Genomic DNA, 16800 nt, shown 5'->3' with positions numbered 1-16800 from the left:
CTCAGGAACTCTGATTAGTGAAATTTTGATTGTAGATGAGCCCCAAATATTTTGAAATTTTGCTTTCAACTTGAACAACACAAAGAGAAGATGAATCTTTATAATCGTTTGTAATGATGTTGCTGTCAGCCCTTCTCAGAAAAAGTATTTTTCACAAAAAGTAAAAGCCAGATTCTGCTGCAAAGCAAACAGTGGTTGTCAGTGGCTATGCCTTCATTTAAGAATGTAAGTATGTAACTTCTACATTTCTTCCCCTCTCAAAGAACCACATTTTCCAGGTTTGTAATGATAGACAATTACTCCCATTATTCAGACTATGAAAATGAAAGGTAAGAACTACTTACACAGAAATCAGAGCCATAAAATATGAACATTTGTCATTTTGTCTGACAGCAGTCATGTGCCTTTGTGCTTGCAGCTGCGTTATGGAATTTACATTCTTTTCAGAGATAATTCTGCCGGTGCCAGACTACAGCTACAGAGGGACAGATGGATTAGCAGGGTACACACATAAAATATAAAAGTAGCATGGAAGCCCAACATATCAAATTGTACATGTATGACTTTTTCTTTTATTGTTGGATTAGAGCAAAGGCTTGAACTCTTAGGTTGTATTGTTTCAGAACAGTAAGATTTAGCTATTTCTGTAGAATTATTTGGAAAGTACTGCTGTTCTTTCACATGAGGGCAAAGGGGTTTTGTTCTATTTTGTTCATTTGCAGTGTAATATTCATTCTCATCACATAATGAAATAACATAATGAAAAATAAGATTTATAAAAAACACCCTCAGATTTTATGGAAATTCTCACTTATTAGATAATTATTCCTCCACATAGACCAATCTTTGAGGCAAAATGTAGAATCTTCATCCACATAAAGTGTTAAATCTGTGATAGATTTATTTCCTGCATAAAGTACAAACATTCTTTGTACCCCATGAGTTTTACTTTGAGTTGAACAGACATACTCACTTTCTTTTTGAAAGAAAACTCATTTCTTTTTTTTTTTTTTTTTCAGAATTAGAAAGTGCAACTATTTGTTTTTGCACTTTCTAATTCTGAGCTGTGGTGCTCACCACAGATATGGCTGTAACAGTTTGTAGCGCCAAATTCATGCTTGGGATAGGCAGAGTTGCAGAGAGTCTTTCTCTTTAAATAGATATATTGAAAGTTCTTTATGAACTGATTAAAAGAGGTTTGAATCAAGATTAAAAAAAAGTTGCTGAGAACTCCGCAACATTCCATTCTTCTTGTTGCTAATCTCATTGTAGAATGATGGGTCTATCTATCAAATGGACAGAAAATAACAATTTTATTTAAAATATATTTTTAAACTCTGATGTGTTTCAGAGATTAGGAAACGTTTATTGGTGTTAAATTTCAAGTATTAAACTTGTTTATGATCCTCAAGGAAATATGTACAGATATTTTATACTGATGTTTCCTATTATGTGTAAATACATCACATAAAACACGATAAAAGGAAGGAAAGAGGGAAACTCAATTCTCTTTAACTTTACTACATTTCCAGTGATAAAATGTGCAGTGCACACTGTGTACTCTCCCACTGTTCTAGATTGATATAGGAAATTACAGGGCTGAAAGGTATAGGATAAAAACCTTCATGATCATTCCATAACTTTTCATACCACACCATCATTCTAAGAGTGTATGATTAGCTTACATGAATGTTACAAAATTATCTGTGTACCTAAAATAAAAAAGTAATTTATATCCTTGTAGTGTCCTTGAATTTTTAATTACTTGGTCATTATTGTTATTTTATTTATATAAGCCATTTTTATTTCATTTAAGTTTAATAAGAATTAAAGTGTGTTTGTTTGTTTGTTTGTTTTTTGAAATATTAACAATAAAACTCTTTATTAAAATAACATGTAATTTTAAATTTAAAGGATCCATTGTTTGTGGTTTCTTGCTGCCTGTTACTTGTCACATGGTAATTGGTGGGTAATTGTTTCCAGTAGCTTGATTTAAGGCTATAGAAACTTTTGTATTCTCACATTTCTTGGAATCCTTCTTCAAATAATACATTCAAAGCAGAGTTATATTTAGCAGATGCATTAGAAAGACAAACTTTAAGAATAGATCAAGTAGTGGACTTTTGAAATTTGTTTTGTAAGACCTTTTTTGTTTTGCATTTTCTTTTCCTTTTTATTTTTTATTTTTGAAGTGGTGTATGTGTGTGATTGTATTATTTGTCCAATTTTTCAAGAAAAGAATAAAATATAGAAAAAAAGGATCTTTCTATCCTCCAAAAATAGCAGGGTTTAGAAATTTTTTTATTAAATAGTTATGTGTTCAGCGAAATTACTATTGAAATTTTCATTTGCATTTATAGTAGTTTTTAGAATTGGGCTACTAATTTGTCATAATAATCATCAATATGAAACTAAACAAGCAAGGAAATCCTTCTAAGTTAAAGTTTTGGCTGCAGTTTGGCAGGCACTTCTTGAACCCTAGGAATGTTAAAACTTGAAATATTTTTTGTGGTGGTCTCAGTTTTTCTTTCTAACACCAACAGTGCCTAGGTACAATGTCTCTGTGAAGGGAAGGGATTCATATACTACTAATGTATTTTTGGGTCTCTAATATATTAATAGGAAAATCAGGAACTGTATAAGTAGTTGCAAATACTTCCTCGCTTCTGCAAAACATAGCACTGCTTTAAAACTGGAAAAGAAGGAACAGACAATCCAAGGACAAAAATCTATTGATGAACACAACCATAGTAAGCCTTAAAATGTGGCATACATTAAATTTCAAGGAAAACGTCTCTGTGCTGTCACTTACATACTGACTCCTCATAGTCAGCAAGCAATCATCTAAGTAAGTTAGTCAATCTTTGATGACCATTTGTCCTCCTTTTTGTGACAAACACAAAACCCTATGTCCAGAATATTCAATGACTAAGACCTTCTAGCAATATATAAGCATGAATATCCTTTCCAATATCACCATTCTGGTGCAAAAATCAGACTTTGAAATGCACAACTACATGTGAGGAGGACAAATTAATTTTGGATTCTGCAGTTCATCTCCAACAGTCTCCCTTTCTGGGGAATACACTTGGATCTAAGACACAAGGAAAAATGAAAGACTCGTCCTCCCCCTCATTGACATAACAGAATAATCTACCATTTTAAATATAACTCATTTCTAAAACAGGTAGGAAAAAATATAGGTTTGGTTTTGTTATTTAAGTTTTCCTATTTTTATGCTTCAAAAACTTAAGCAAAATCTCTACTAAGATTTGCATAATGCGTAAAGGCGGATATGTTGCACATATGCTTCAGTGGCAGATGTAATGGGTGACTGTAGTTTCAAAGCTCTTGGGAAGCACTGTAAAATATAGTAGACTCTACAGGAAAAAAATAATGCTGAGTATTACTGGTATCTTGTTTTATATCACACATGTGCAAGATTCAGAATTATCAAATGCTATACTATTTACCCTAACCAAAGAAAGTGAAATAGCAGATGAAATTCATGTTCTGAATTAATCCCTTACTGAATGTGCTTAGCTTGACTATTAATTTTCCTCCCTAATGCTACTTTACTGACAATAGACATACTGCAGGGTAGAGTAAGCCTTTGCACTTCTATAATCCTGAGATTATTTCTCAAAGAGAAATCCATTAAGAACGATATGGATCAAGATGCAACTCTTAGATTCTTCTGTACTGGTGACATTCATCATGTAGTGGAAAGGACTTAGATGTTCTATCAGTCCTTTTTTTGAATGTGTGGGATTTGGAGCTAAGGGAAGCTGAAGTACAGTAATACTGAATTTTAAGTTGTTGGTTAGATTCTCTTTCTGCTATATGTAAAAAAATGTAGAGAATGTGTTAAGAAAGAACGGTCAAATTTTCTCATAAACTTGAGAATTTCACTTGCAGTGCATTGTATCTAAGAGTATTACAAAACACCAAGGTAATTCCCAATGAAGAAGTTGTATGAATGATTTTTTCTTAAATTGAAAGATTTTTTCCCCACTGCCTACGAACTTTAATAGAATCAGTTCTGTAGTAATTCTTCCACTACACAGTTCCCTATATCCAAGAATATATGTTTTAGAAATTACATAAAATAGAATGGTTGCACTCAATAATTTCTATATAGCTTTTAATAACTTCGTATTATTTGATAATATCTGGAGATTCAGTCTCTAACTTCAGTAGGCTGTTGGAAAAAGGAAGTTTCTACAGAGGATGAGTAGACCAGTGATTCATTTTGGTATATTATTTGACTATTTCCAGTGGCTTTTGGTATTTGTCCCAGAGGAAATGGTAGTAACTATCAAATACACATTTGAAAGATAATTTTCCACAAGTAAAAACCCTTTTTCTTTTATTCCTAGTACTTAAAAAGACAAAACACATGCTCTTAATCACATGAAAGAATGTCTAGTGTATTTTATATCTTATTTGGGTGTTCTTGGGACTCAATAAAGCTGTCTAGCTTTTTTTGAGTTGTATTAACCTCCTGATCTCAATGACTAACTGTGTACAACTATGCAAAATAATTATGAAAATTGTACCATAGAGAAAAATATCAAGTATTACCAAAGTTGTTGTTATTTGTTTAGTTGGTTGTTTATCCAAAGGCAAGAAACAACTTTTCAAATCTCAAGTCTGATTTGATATCCTGTTTCTTTTGGTATTGTAGTTGGTACTCAAAGAGAATTCCATCACAAAGTTTGTAATGTTCTGAATTCATTTTTAAAGCCTTTATATTGTTACAACTTTGATCTGAATAGGGAGGGTGTGATTTTACGTATTTGTTTTTGTGAACTAGAAATTTCATTTTATACCAATGAAAAACAGAATGAAATAGCAGGAATTCTCTGCTTTATACAGGTAATTAGGTTTTATAATTGAGGACAATTAATGATCCAGAAGAAAGAAAGTTTTTATTAAGTGAAGCTATAGTTTCCTACAGAAATGACAACTTTATCTGCAGTTAGAATGCCTAATGTCCTCCTGTAGTATAAGAAATATCTCTGCAGCTTATCTTCCAACTGTATAAATACATGTTAGTTAGATATTAATTAGATAAAACAAGTATCCCTTTGTAATGCAAAGCTTCATTGTCTTTGATAGTCTAAACAACTTTTCAACTCGATAATATCCATAAATCTAAATTTTATTTAAGAGAGATGATATAAAGTAATGATAAAGTATTTTTTATTAAATCCAAGAGGTTAGACAACATTTTCTAAAGCCTAGCTTTAAGATTTTGTGGAAAAAAAAAAAGCAGGACTACAGATAGAAGCAAAATCAGGTTCAAAGATTAGACTTTGGGTTAGGTATAGGCAACCTAACCCAGATTCACAGATAACTGGTGGAATAACCTAGTTTGTTTGTGCAACAGCAAGGTTCTGTGCAAGTCTTTTTGATGCCTTCAATGTATGATTGACTTTCTGTGGAAAAAAACTACACAATAGCATTTTTAAGTAAGCAAAGGAGAACACTTTGTAATAGCTCAGTGATTTGTTGAACTAAATCCTATTATACAGTCAATTCATAATAGCACAACTGGAGAAAGAATCTATGAAATATGTTAGTCAATAAAATCCAAACAATTGCAATCTTCTCCTTTGGTAGACTTATTCACCAGAGAAACAGCGGTTCTAAAATAAAGGCTTCAAAAGGCCCACAAAACTAATATCAAGCTGGTTATACAGGTTATAGGTTTCTAAAAACAAGGCCTGAATGCTTTTGGTCTCCTGATGGGAGCATTTGGCTTGCTAACATGGCAAGAACAAAGCTGTGATTCACGGTTCTTCTGGCTCCATGAATGAATCACTCCTCATAGCTCCAGAGCTTTCCCATTCCCTGAGTCCTCAATATACCACAACTACTCTCTGCTGTTCTGCATTCTACAGCTGTTTCTCTCCTGTTGCGTGTCAGTACTGCAGCGAGGTGTGCCTACATGGTCATACGATTGCATAAGAAAACAGCGAAAATAGATCTGTACCGGAAAGCATTAAGAAACCAATAACTCCACTTAAATGACAAAATCATGGTCTAGTAAAAGCTAACAGAATATCAAAACCACAAAAGAACCACTTTATGCACCACAATGGACAAAATGCAATAATTATATATATTACTCTCTGTATAATTAAAATATGTATTTTCATCAATTCTGCAAACAGAGGAAATATATCAGTACAGTATCAGAAATGTTTTGCAGTTCTGAGTAAATTTACTGCTAGAGTAAATGATTTTGCTGTTGAATAGGTGAGAAAATGAAGATGAGTGGATGGTATGTTTATAGTTGTTAAAGTAAATACATTCTCTGTTTTTCAGTAGCATCACAAGCCAAAGAGTAGAAAAATTGCATTTACAGTATGTTCATAGAAATATTAAATACATAATAAGCTTCCTCAAAAGCTTAATTTATCTCTCCTTAATAACATGGAACAAATTAATATTAAAAGACCACCGAGTATTAAGAAATAATCATCCAATCATCCAGCATCATCTATCCAATACTCATCTGAGCTGTAAAGATGACTAGCATAGCCTATTTTTTTTCAGCAACAGAGAGCTAGGGATAAAACTCGGCCAGGCCAAAAGGAAAATGAAGGTCAGTGAGTCTGTTTACACTCCCTCTGCACATCGTTCACTGGATTGCTATGTTGCTTTCAAGTTTACTTAGCCAGGTGCTCTGAGTCATCCTTCCATTCCTGTTCTATGTGCATCCAGTTCATTTACTGGCCTTATGTTGTCCATTTATAATTTCTTCCCAGAAACAAAATGTCAGAGTCCAGATGCTCTGGACTTCATAATTTAGTCTCTCTGTTATGTTTTCCTGCTGCTTTAAACATACCTTCTCCCAAAGCCTTACAATGCAGCTCTTCAGGGACTTGAGTTTAATGTAAGGTGCACACATCTGACTGAACACACCAGTGTGTATGATATGAATAAATGTAGCCAGGTTAAATGGCAAAGAGGGCTGCTTTTGTTTGCCCTTTTCTGGAGAGCTCTTTGTAGCTGGAGGACAGTCATTTTGGGGGTTGAAACTCGATGAACATTGTGGTCCTTTTCAACCCAGGCCATTCTAAACCCAGGGCATTCTATGATTCTATGGTTTTCAAATGTTTGGATCTCCTCACTTCCCTTTCCCTCTCTCTCTCTCTCTTTTTTATTTTTATTTTTTTTTTTTTTAGCTTTTAGCTGTAAAATTTTCTTGTAATCTCCTGCTTATTTTTTCCCCCTAAATGCTGTTAAGCAAGGGTTTCTATGAATTTACGGAGGTACTTTTTATGGAGAGCGGTGGCAATACCTTTTTTAGGTGCTATCAAATCTTGCCTTCTGGTGAGTCAGCCAATCCTCCCAGCTCTGTCTCATCAGCAAACTAGCTAAGGGTGGATTGTATCCCTTCATCCAGGTCACTGATGAAGATGTTGAGCAAGACCAGGTCCAGCACCAGCTCCTGTGGAACACTGCTAGTTACAGGCCTCCAACCAGACCCTGTGTCACTGATGACAACCCTCTGAACTTGGACAGTCAGCCAGTTCTCAGTCCACCTCACCAGCCACTCATCTATCCCATATTTTCTAAGTTTCATAACAAGGATGTTGTGGGAGACTGTGTCAAATGCCTTTCTGAAGTCAAGGTACACAACATCCACTGCTCTCTATCCATCTAGTCAGACAGTGATGACATCATAGAAAGCTACCAGATTGGTTAAGCATGATTTTCCCTTGCTGAATCCATGCTGACTACTCCTGATAACGTTATTGTCTTCCAACTGCTTGGAGATGGCATCCAGAACAAGTCGTACCATCACCTTTCTGGAGACAAAAGTGAGACTGACTGGCATGTATTTTCCCAGGTCCTCCTTCTTGCTCTTTTTGATGACTGGAGTGACACCAGCTATCATCCAGCCTTCAGCCACCTCTTCCGTTTCCCAGTACCTTTCAAAGATGACTGAGAGTGATTCAGCAATCACCTTTGCCAGTTCTCTCAGCACACATGGGTGCACCCCATCGGGGCCCATAGATTTGTGTGTGTTGATTTTGGCTACACACTCTCTGACCTCAATCAACAGAAAGTCTTCCTTTCCCCAAACTCTCTCTCTTACCTCCAGGGTCTGGAATTCTTGAAGGCTAGTCTTAGTACTGAAGATTGAAGCAGAGAAGGCATTCAGAATTTCTGCCTTCTCAGCATCCCCTGTTACCAAGGCACCCATTTAGTGGGGGTTCCACATTTTCACTACTTTTCCTAGTACTGTTAACATACTTCAAAAACCTTTCTTGTTATCCTTTAACTCGTTTGCAAGGTTTAATTCCAAGAGTGCCTTAGCCTTCCTCGTTACATCCTATAGGGCCTGGAAACATTGCTATATTCTTCCCAGGAGGACACATTCTTTTTCCGTATTTCATGGATTTTCTTCTTTTTTTTCAGCTTATCCATGTGTTCCTTGCTCATTCATGCAGACCTCTTACCATCTTTCTATGATTTTTAACTCTTAGGGATGCACTGATCTTGAGCTCAGGATAAATGGTGTTTAAGCACCAGCCAGCTCTCATGGATCCCCTCACCTTCTAACATTCCAGACCAAGTAGGTCTTTGAAGAAGTCACAGTTGGCTCTCCTGAAGTTCCAGGTCTGGGTTCAAATGTCATTGTGAACTGCAAAGGAATTCTGACAACTTCTAAGAGGAATTAAGTCAGCAGTTTAAGTTAACTTCTTAGCTTTGTACTAATGTAGAAAAGAAATGCCTGTACGATCAGAGGTACCTGTGCATTGGGTTAAAAATCTAACCCATAGTAAAATCCCACAGTGATATAAAACCAGACAGAGTAATGTCTTGGACTTTGTTATAGGAGATTAAAATGTTCTCTAGGCAAATATTTTCCTTGGGAAACATTCTAAGTGATCAAATGCAATGTTTTCTCTGGCCACTACTGCCACACGGGTATGTTAGTCATTCATTTTAGCCAGATCATTGGTAGTGTTAAAGGAATTGTGCTAGATTTTTTCTCCTACAACATAATTCACACATATATATGTATATTTCCCAGATGGAGGAATTCAGCTTACCCTTCTCCTATCCACATTTGCAGTGTGGATGTCTTTGTAATTTTTACTCTGGACCGCAGTTTTTAAAACAATAAAGTGATTATTCTGTCTCACTTTTTAAAAATACAAAAAAATACTGAGAAGATACATGACTCAGCATATAGTGATCCTCAGAGATATGTTTTACTAAGTCTCAAAGTATGATTCCTGGCATAAGCATAGAGGTTTGTTAAGAGTCTGTACTGGAGTAGTCTTATTGAGCAATCTGTCCAGTATAAGGAACACAGATGTTATGACCTCAGATTTGGAAACACAGTACATAATATGTTTGTCTAGACCTGTATAATCAGCAGTAGACATAGAGATGGTAGTCTAAGGTGCTTTACAGAGGACTTCTAAGTTGCCAAGCAATTTCCAGGTCTTTCTACCTGTCAGACTTAGAGGCTTTTTTTTTTTTTTTTTTTTTCTGTGCTGAAATGGAACGGCACAAACCAATGCCAAAACAAAAACAAGTTCTCAGGAGTGAATTTGTATAGCACAACTGTTCCAGAAGGAATAGAAAAGCAAAATGCAAGTTCTAATCAGAAAAGAGAAAAAAAAAGCTGCATGGCAAATAATGAGAAAATACCTTAAGTCTGTTATTTTGCTAATGTAAACTGTACTTGGATGATCTTGCATAGCAATTCAGTGTTAATGTCTCCTTTCTAACCAAGTAGCAAATTTGAAAATGTTTTTTCTTTTTCAAACAATCTTCAGACCTACTTCCTACCTCTACTCATTGCAGGATTCTATGCCCTATTTCTGCTTTAAAGAACTAGTTTCTCCCACTGATGCATTACTAATAGGCCCATTGCAAGTTCTGCATCCCTTCCTACAGGTCCAAGTTTTTCTCTTTTTTGACTGACGGCTGCTTGTATGGGTTGCTTTGCTCCCACTTTCTGCATAATTATTGAACAAATCTTTGAACTGGGAAGCCATGTACTCATTTATTTCATATTTTAATTTGTTAGATATAAGCTGGGTGGAAAATTCTTGGGGAAAGGATCTTGTTACATTTATATTTATTTATTTTTAAAATGAGTGAATTTATATTTATAAAATAAACTGCAGTGTAGAGGAAATAATTGGAACTAGTACTATATCTACCTGCTTTTCTTCCTAGTCTCTCATTTACTATCTTCCACCCCATTTCTCTGTGTAATTTGTTTTGTTCATCTGAAGCTCTTAGCTTCTAGGAATCAGCCATATCAGGTATTTGCAGAACATCTGGAAAAATTGACCACTTTCACATTATCAGTAATAATTAATGAAGCTTCTGCATACTTTGGAACAGTATGCATGATGCACAAGCAAACATAAAACACAAATGGACAAAATATTACCACAGAATTGCATTCAATATGTCTAAGTTATACAGTTTCAGTATGATAAGATGAAATAACTCTAAAAATGGTTATTAAATATCTGTTTATATGCTAGGAAGGAATATTTCTTTACCCATTATTCATCTCCTTCCCTCTTTTCTATTAAATGTGCATCTCACTGTTTTTTGTATCTGATCTACTAAAGCAGTTTATAGTACAACACTGCACAATGTTTGTGTTGGGTTTTAAATGGATTGCTGTGATAGTGCTTTGAAAGAGAAACTGATGTGTCCCAACCATAAAAAAATCTATAAGGTCATCAACCATCTATACTGATGCAACATGCAACTCAGTTGCTGATCAACTAATTCTGTTTGCACATCACTGATATATATGTGATGCTGTTAACCAACTGTGCTCTTAGATGGCCTACAATAACTAACAGTTTGTTGTCCATCATACTCTCTAATAGATTCCGGAGTGACTGTTATGTATCTGACTCTGCTTACTGGTTCACTGAAGTTATTCTACTTGATACTGTTGTCCTCGGAGACTTTATTTAAAGTTATTATTCTTTTAAGTTTCTAAGAGCTGAGGAGGTAATTTTCCTGGGAGGATGTGTAAGAATTGTAAATCATAGAATCATTTTAGTTGGAAGGGACCATTAAAGGAAGGAATTGTTAATTACCGAAGTTCTTCACAAATATGTTCCTAACTCAGTTAAAAGTTTCTATTTTATGGCATATTAACAATTATTTGTAAGTCCAACCTTGTTTTATCCTTCTTCTTGCTCACCCATCCCATTTCTAATCTCCTAACTGGGATACCAGAATATTGTGAGAGAAGGCATCACAGGAACTGCTCACCTCTCATACACAAATCCTATTGGTTCATTATGGAGGACATACAATGGCAAAATAAACCCTGTAGAGTAATCAGTTATAAGGATAATACCAGATAAGCATAATACTTCTCTAGCTTCTTCTCTTCTTCTGCAATGAATTCATAATTCCCCACTTCACCTTTCAAATTCAGCCTAACCTTTCATTAAAACATTGTTCTTATCTTTTGTTCCCAATCTTGACTCTCTTTCTTCAGCTCATGATTCACAGCTGAAACTTTCCTTTTATACACTTCTTTCAAACATATCTTTTATTCCTCTCCTATTTCTGCCCATGCTCAAAGGAATCTCTTCTCCCTCTTTTAACATGTTCTTTTGGTATTATATACTCAAACTCAACTACTTACATTGTAAACCTCAGGCTCAGGTAATAAAGCATTTACATTCTGTAAAACAGCTTTATTGATGAGTCAAATAAAAAAAATCTCCTAGTCTTCAAGATACTTTTATCTAATGTCATAAGTATATTCAAACAATTAATCAGAAGATCTATGGAAAATACACTAAAACTGAAAGGTAAATAAGAACAAAACTGTTTACTGTTTTCAGTTGTGAAAATAGCCGTATTTAACCAGGTGATAAGTAAATCAAATGCTGGTTGCCATATTTTAATGAACATTTCTGAAGTTCAAAAATATGGGCAAATAATAAGCCTCTCATTAGGAATGTTTTTTAAATCTTTCTTTTTCTGAAGTTTGATGTGCAAGTAGAAGTAAATCAGCAATGTACTAGAAAAGCCATGAACAGAAACAATGGTTTATAAACATACTGCTAACCAGTATAAACAGATGAAAAGCTCGGAAAAAAAAAAAAAAAAACATTAGAAGAATTTCATCCTCTTGGAACTCAGCACACGAGCCTGCATATTGTGACCTGAGCTAGGATAGTCAGTATTTATACTGGGACACAACTCAGACATCAGTGAGGGACACCACCTCTCGCTGTAAGAACAAGTGTTATGCAACTAAGTACACCGAGTTGATGTAACACTGTGCACAATTTCCAATCCTATTTTTAAAATGTCATTTCCATTTTGTGAAAAACTACATGCTGTCATTAGTGGAAAAGCATCTTCATTTTATTAATTCACTGCCTAGTTTGAATTTGGAATGACAGGGTTACTTTCATTGATCTCATCACTTTTTGCACAACTGGTGTTAGTAAGTCTAAAACATTTCCCCTTGTACATAATCCATACATCTTAATTTTGGTTAATCAGGATGCATGCACTCATTCTTGTATCAATTATTCATTTTATCAATGCAAGCATTCATGCAAATGGAGGTCAAGTTTCAGGCTTTCTGAAAATATAACCCAAATATTCTTTTGGAGAATTATGTTTCTGTCTGTTGACAATACTCAGTAGTCAACTAACTCTCTCCTTGCTTTTCTCCTCAGCTAACTGTGAGCTTGTGTAGCATGACAAAGGCATGCTTCTGTTACAGGGTCAGAAAATGTCAAGTTCAGTGCATACCAAGCACTACCTTGGCTGAAAGTACATCCTACTGTAATAACCGAGTCACTGGTCTGACAGCTTGTCTCCTGGGCCCTTGCAAAGCCACCGTGGCTCCAAGTGCATGTACAAAGATGTCTTATGCTTTCATTTTGAAAGTTCCTCAGAGGATTTTCTGGTAGAAGGAGCTGCTTTTGAAATGCACAAAGGGACAAACAAACAGGCAAAAGGAAATCATTGTTGTAGAAATATGTGAAATATGTATTCTACTCAAAGTTTTATTACCTGCATTCACTGACCAGCATGTACTTTGCACCAAAGAGGACAGACAAACCAAATAATTAAATCCAAGGGAATCAAAACAAGGAAGCAAATACTCAAGTTAAACAAAAAGGGATTCATTTGAAGATAACTCACCTCATAAATTTGATGACAAGTGTTTCCAAGTTTGGATACCAAATGAGAGACATAAAAATAGCAGGTGCTGCTGAAAAGTCATTGTAGCCACAGAAGCATTTCAAATTCTGAATAAGCAACTTCACTTACTGTAGCTCAGTTGTTGTAATTCTTTTGAAGTCTTTCTTTTCCTTAGTGTATGAAAGAACAACTGTGAAGAAAAATCTTTGAACGTACATAAAAGAACAAATAATAAAGTATCATATTTACACTACATTTTGAAATGTTTGGCACTCAGTGTTCAATATTTCAAATGACGATTATAGAGACCTTTTGTTGCTTTTCTTGCTTATTCCGACAGCTTTAGGCTCTGAAATCTGACAATACTAGTCACAGCAAGTTATGCTTCATTTTTGTGGGAAGTATAATGGTGTTGCCTAAGTTCCTTGCACTTACCTGCCTGGACCTGTGGGGAATTAATAAAATGTAAGAAAGAAGTAGGTAAAGTCTGCATGCTGTCATCCACTTGAGGTTTCATTAACTTATATCAGGCGGTAAAATAAATAAATAAATAAATAAATAAATAAATAAAATAGTTCAGTTTTATTTGTTCACATTATATCTGTTTTCTTCTTTAATGAGTTCTGCATCAACAAAATAAGGAAGAAAATAGAAGAACATAGAAACCCTTGCTTAATTACAACTTTTTTTTCTTAAGTAAAAGTGCACATATTATTGCTAGAAGTAAACAAGAATTTCCCAGAGTCACATAATTGATGCCATAATCATATCTTTCCACACAGATCGTGTATAAACAAATGAAGCAGATCTATTCATTCTACAGCTTCTGATTTAACAGCAGACTTCTCAACTGCTTTCAGTCAAGGATAGGTCTACATGCATGTTCTGAATGTATCCCAAGTTCTTCATTGTTGCACTGCCTTACAAATACCATATTTCCCTTCACATTTCAGCTGGGAGAGAGCTCTCTGTTGGTGCACCCTACACAAAAAATAAAAGCCTGCTCTTTCAACCCATGGAAGTCAGGCTAGAACTGTAAGTCTCATGCTATCCTCTGGCAGAAACAGGTTAAATACAATTGAGGATATTTCAAAGGCATTCCTTTGTTTCTGAAGCAGTATCATGAAGCAGTTCTGGTAAAGTAGGTGCATTCAATTTAAGAAAGCTTTTAAAACTTCTTTGCTGTAATAAATATATATATTTTTTACAGATATGGGTCATAGCTACTAACATTTTGCAGTGTCTAAACCATTTTTCTCTTCCATGTGTGTGTTCACAGAAAAAAAAAAAAAAGGCCTGAAGAGCCAAACTCACCCCAAAATGTCTAAAAGAAGTCTTTTACAACTAGATATGTATAATGTAGTAGTTAAATAATTTGTGTATGTGCGTCTGTATTTAAACTCCTTGTTATGTTCTGGAATGGTTCTTCTTAGCAAGGCTAATATTTCATGTAGCTATGTAATTTAGACGTTCTCTATACATAGAAAAATATTTACAACATTTCTAGGAAAAAGAAATATATAGAGAGAAAATAGAGCATATGTTTACAACAGTTCCCAGAAACTGCTTGGCTGTGGTTTTCAGTACCATTCAAACAGCTCATGAGAGAACATTTTAATTCAAGAAAGAGACAGGCAAAGGAACTACCATAATTATAGAAAGTACAAAGAAATATAAATGCTAAGACCAGATTAACAGGCACTTCTTTCAGATTTTCATAATAATCAGGAAGGTTACTGTTTGGATTAAAATTTTTAATCTATAGTTTCAGCTCAAAGACCTCTTTTTGAAATTTCAAAGACAATTCCTTCTTCATTTTAAGAGTAATGGTGGAGAAACAAAGGAAGATTTACGTCTTTCATGTCTGGCTCCATCTCTGCATTGAAATGTGAAAACTGTTGCTAGTCCACCTGCAAACAACTGTTTATATATTCAACTCATTCATGTGAGTTAGACAACTGATGTTCTGCAGACAGATAATATTTAGCATAAATCACAGAAAAAGAGAATGCAGTGGAATGTGGCAAGAGCCTTAAGAAAACAACATGTGACTCTGTGTACAACTGTGCTGGAGCATCCCTTATGTGCCCACTTCACATAACCTGAGAAACATCCAATGAAGAACAAACAATAATTCATAAAATGTCTGTCTTTTCTTGTTTTTTGTTTTTGTTTGTTTGGTTTTTTTTGTTTGTTTGGTGTTTTTTTGGGAGACCCAAGAAACTTACACATTCCTTCTTCAGCCTTCACATCTGAGCATCCTCTCTTATGGAGAAAGGTTGAGGAACCCAGGTGTGATTAGTTTGGAAGAGAGAATGTTCCTAGGAGACATCATTGCTGCCTTCCAGTACTTAAAGTGATCTTAAACAGGGTGAGTGTTGGGGGGGCGGTGGCCAGTGCGGGGGGAGGGGAGTGACTTTCTACATATTTCAATAGGACAGAGGGAATGGTTATAAACTAAAAGAGGAGAGATTTAAATTAGATCTTAGGAGGAAATTTTTGCTCAAAGGGTGGAGAGACACTGGAACAGGCTGCCCAGAAAAGCTGTTGATGCCCCTCACTGGGGGTGTTCAAGGCCAAGTTGGATGAGGCCTTGGAAGCTTGAATGTTGTTCCAGAGAGGTAGGTACTGAGATTAACCCTGATTAATATCTTTACTGATGACCTGGATGAGGGGATTGAGTGCACCCACAGTAAGTTTGTAGATGACACCAAGTTGGGTGAAAGTGTTGATCTGCCTGGGGGCAGGAAGGCCCTTCAGAGGGATCTGGACAGGCTGGATGACTAGGCTGAGGCTAACGGGATGAAGTTCAACAAGACCAAATGCCAGGTCCTGCACTGTGGCCACAACAACCCCAGGCAACACTACAGGCTTGAGGCAGAGTGGCTGGTAGACTGTGTTGAGGAAATGGGCCTGGGAGTGTTGGTTGTTACTCAGCTGAACATGAGCCAGCAGTGTGCCCAGGTGGCCAAGAAGGCCAATGGCATCATGACTTGTATCAGAAATAGTGTTGTCAGCAGGAGCAAAGAGGTGATCATCCCCCTGTAGTCATTTCTGATGAGGCCAAATCTCAAGTACTGAGTTCAGTTTTGGACCCCTCACTACAAGAAAGACACTGAATCCCTGAACAGTGAAACTGGTGAGGGGTCTGGAGCACAAGTCTTATAAGGAGTGACTGAGAGAACTACAGTTGTTTAGTCTGGAGAAGAAAAGGCTCAGGGGAGACCTTATAGCTCTCTACAGCTACATGAATGGAAGTTGTGAGCTGGGGGTTGGCCTCCTCTCTCGTGTAACTAGTGATAGGACTAGAGGGAATGGCCTCACGTTGCACCCAGGAGGTTCATTTTGGATATTAGGAAAAACTTATTCTCTGAAAGACTGGTCAGGCACTGGAATGGGCTGCCAAAGGAAGCGGTTGAGTCACTGTCCCTGGAGGTGTTCAAGAAATGTGTAGATGTTGTACTAAGGGGCTTGGTTTAGAGAAGAAATATTGGTGGTAGGTGGACAGTTGGACCAGATGACCTTGGAGGTCTTCTTTAACCTTATTGATTCTCTGATTCTGTGATTGATTCTACTGTATGAACTGGTGGGTGGCAACCCTGCCTGTGGCAG

General features: G+C 35.8%; 1 long non-coding RNA gene across 1 annotated transcript in view; it reads right to left on the bottom strand.

Moving 5' to 3' along the window:
• The window catches only part of LOC107050120, a 36797-nt gene extending 23254 nt beyond the window's left edge, over positions 1 to 13543 (bottom strand). The window contains exon 1 of the long non-coding RNA XR_001462417.3: positions 13189 to 13543. This is a non-coding gene — a long non-coding RNA (uncharacterized LOC107050120). The remainder of the gene's footprint in view (positions 1 to 13188) is intronic.
• Between the last annotated feature and the right edge of the window lie 3257 nt (positions 13544 to 16800).

This window comes from Gallus gallus, chromosome 1 (genome assembly GCF_016699485.2).
Source record: "Gallus gallus isolate bGalGal1 chromosome 1, bGalGal1.mat.broiler.GRCg7b, whole genome shotgun sequence".
Taxonomy (NCBI): Eukaryota; Metazoa; Chordata; class Aves; order Galliformes; family Phasianidae; genus Gallus; species Gallus gallus.
The sequence above is the reverse complement of the archived record's forward strand: the minus strand, read 5'-3'. Positions and strand labels throughout refer to the sequence as shown.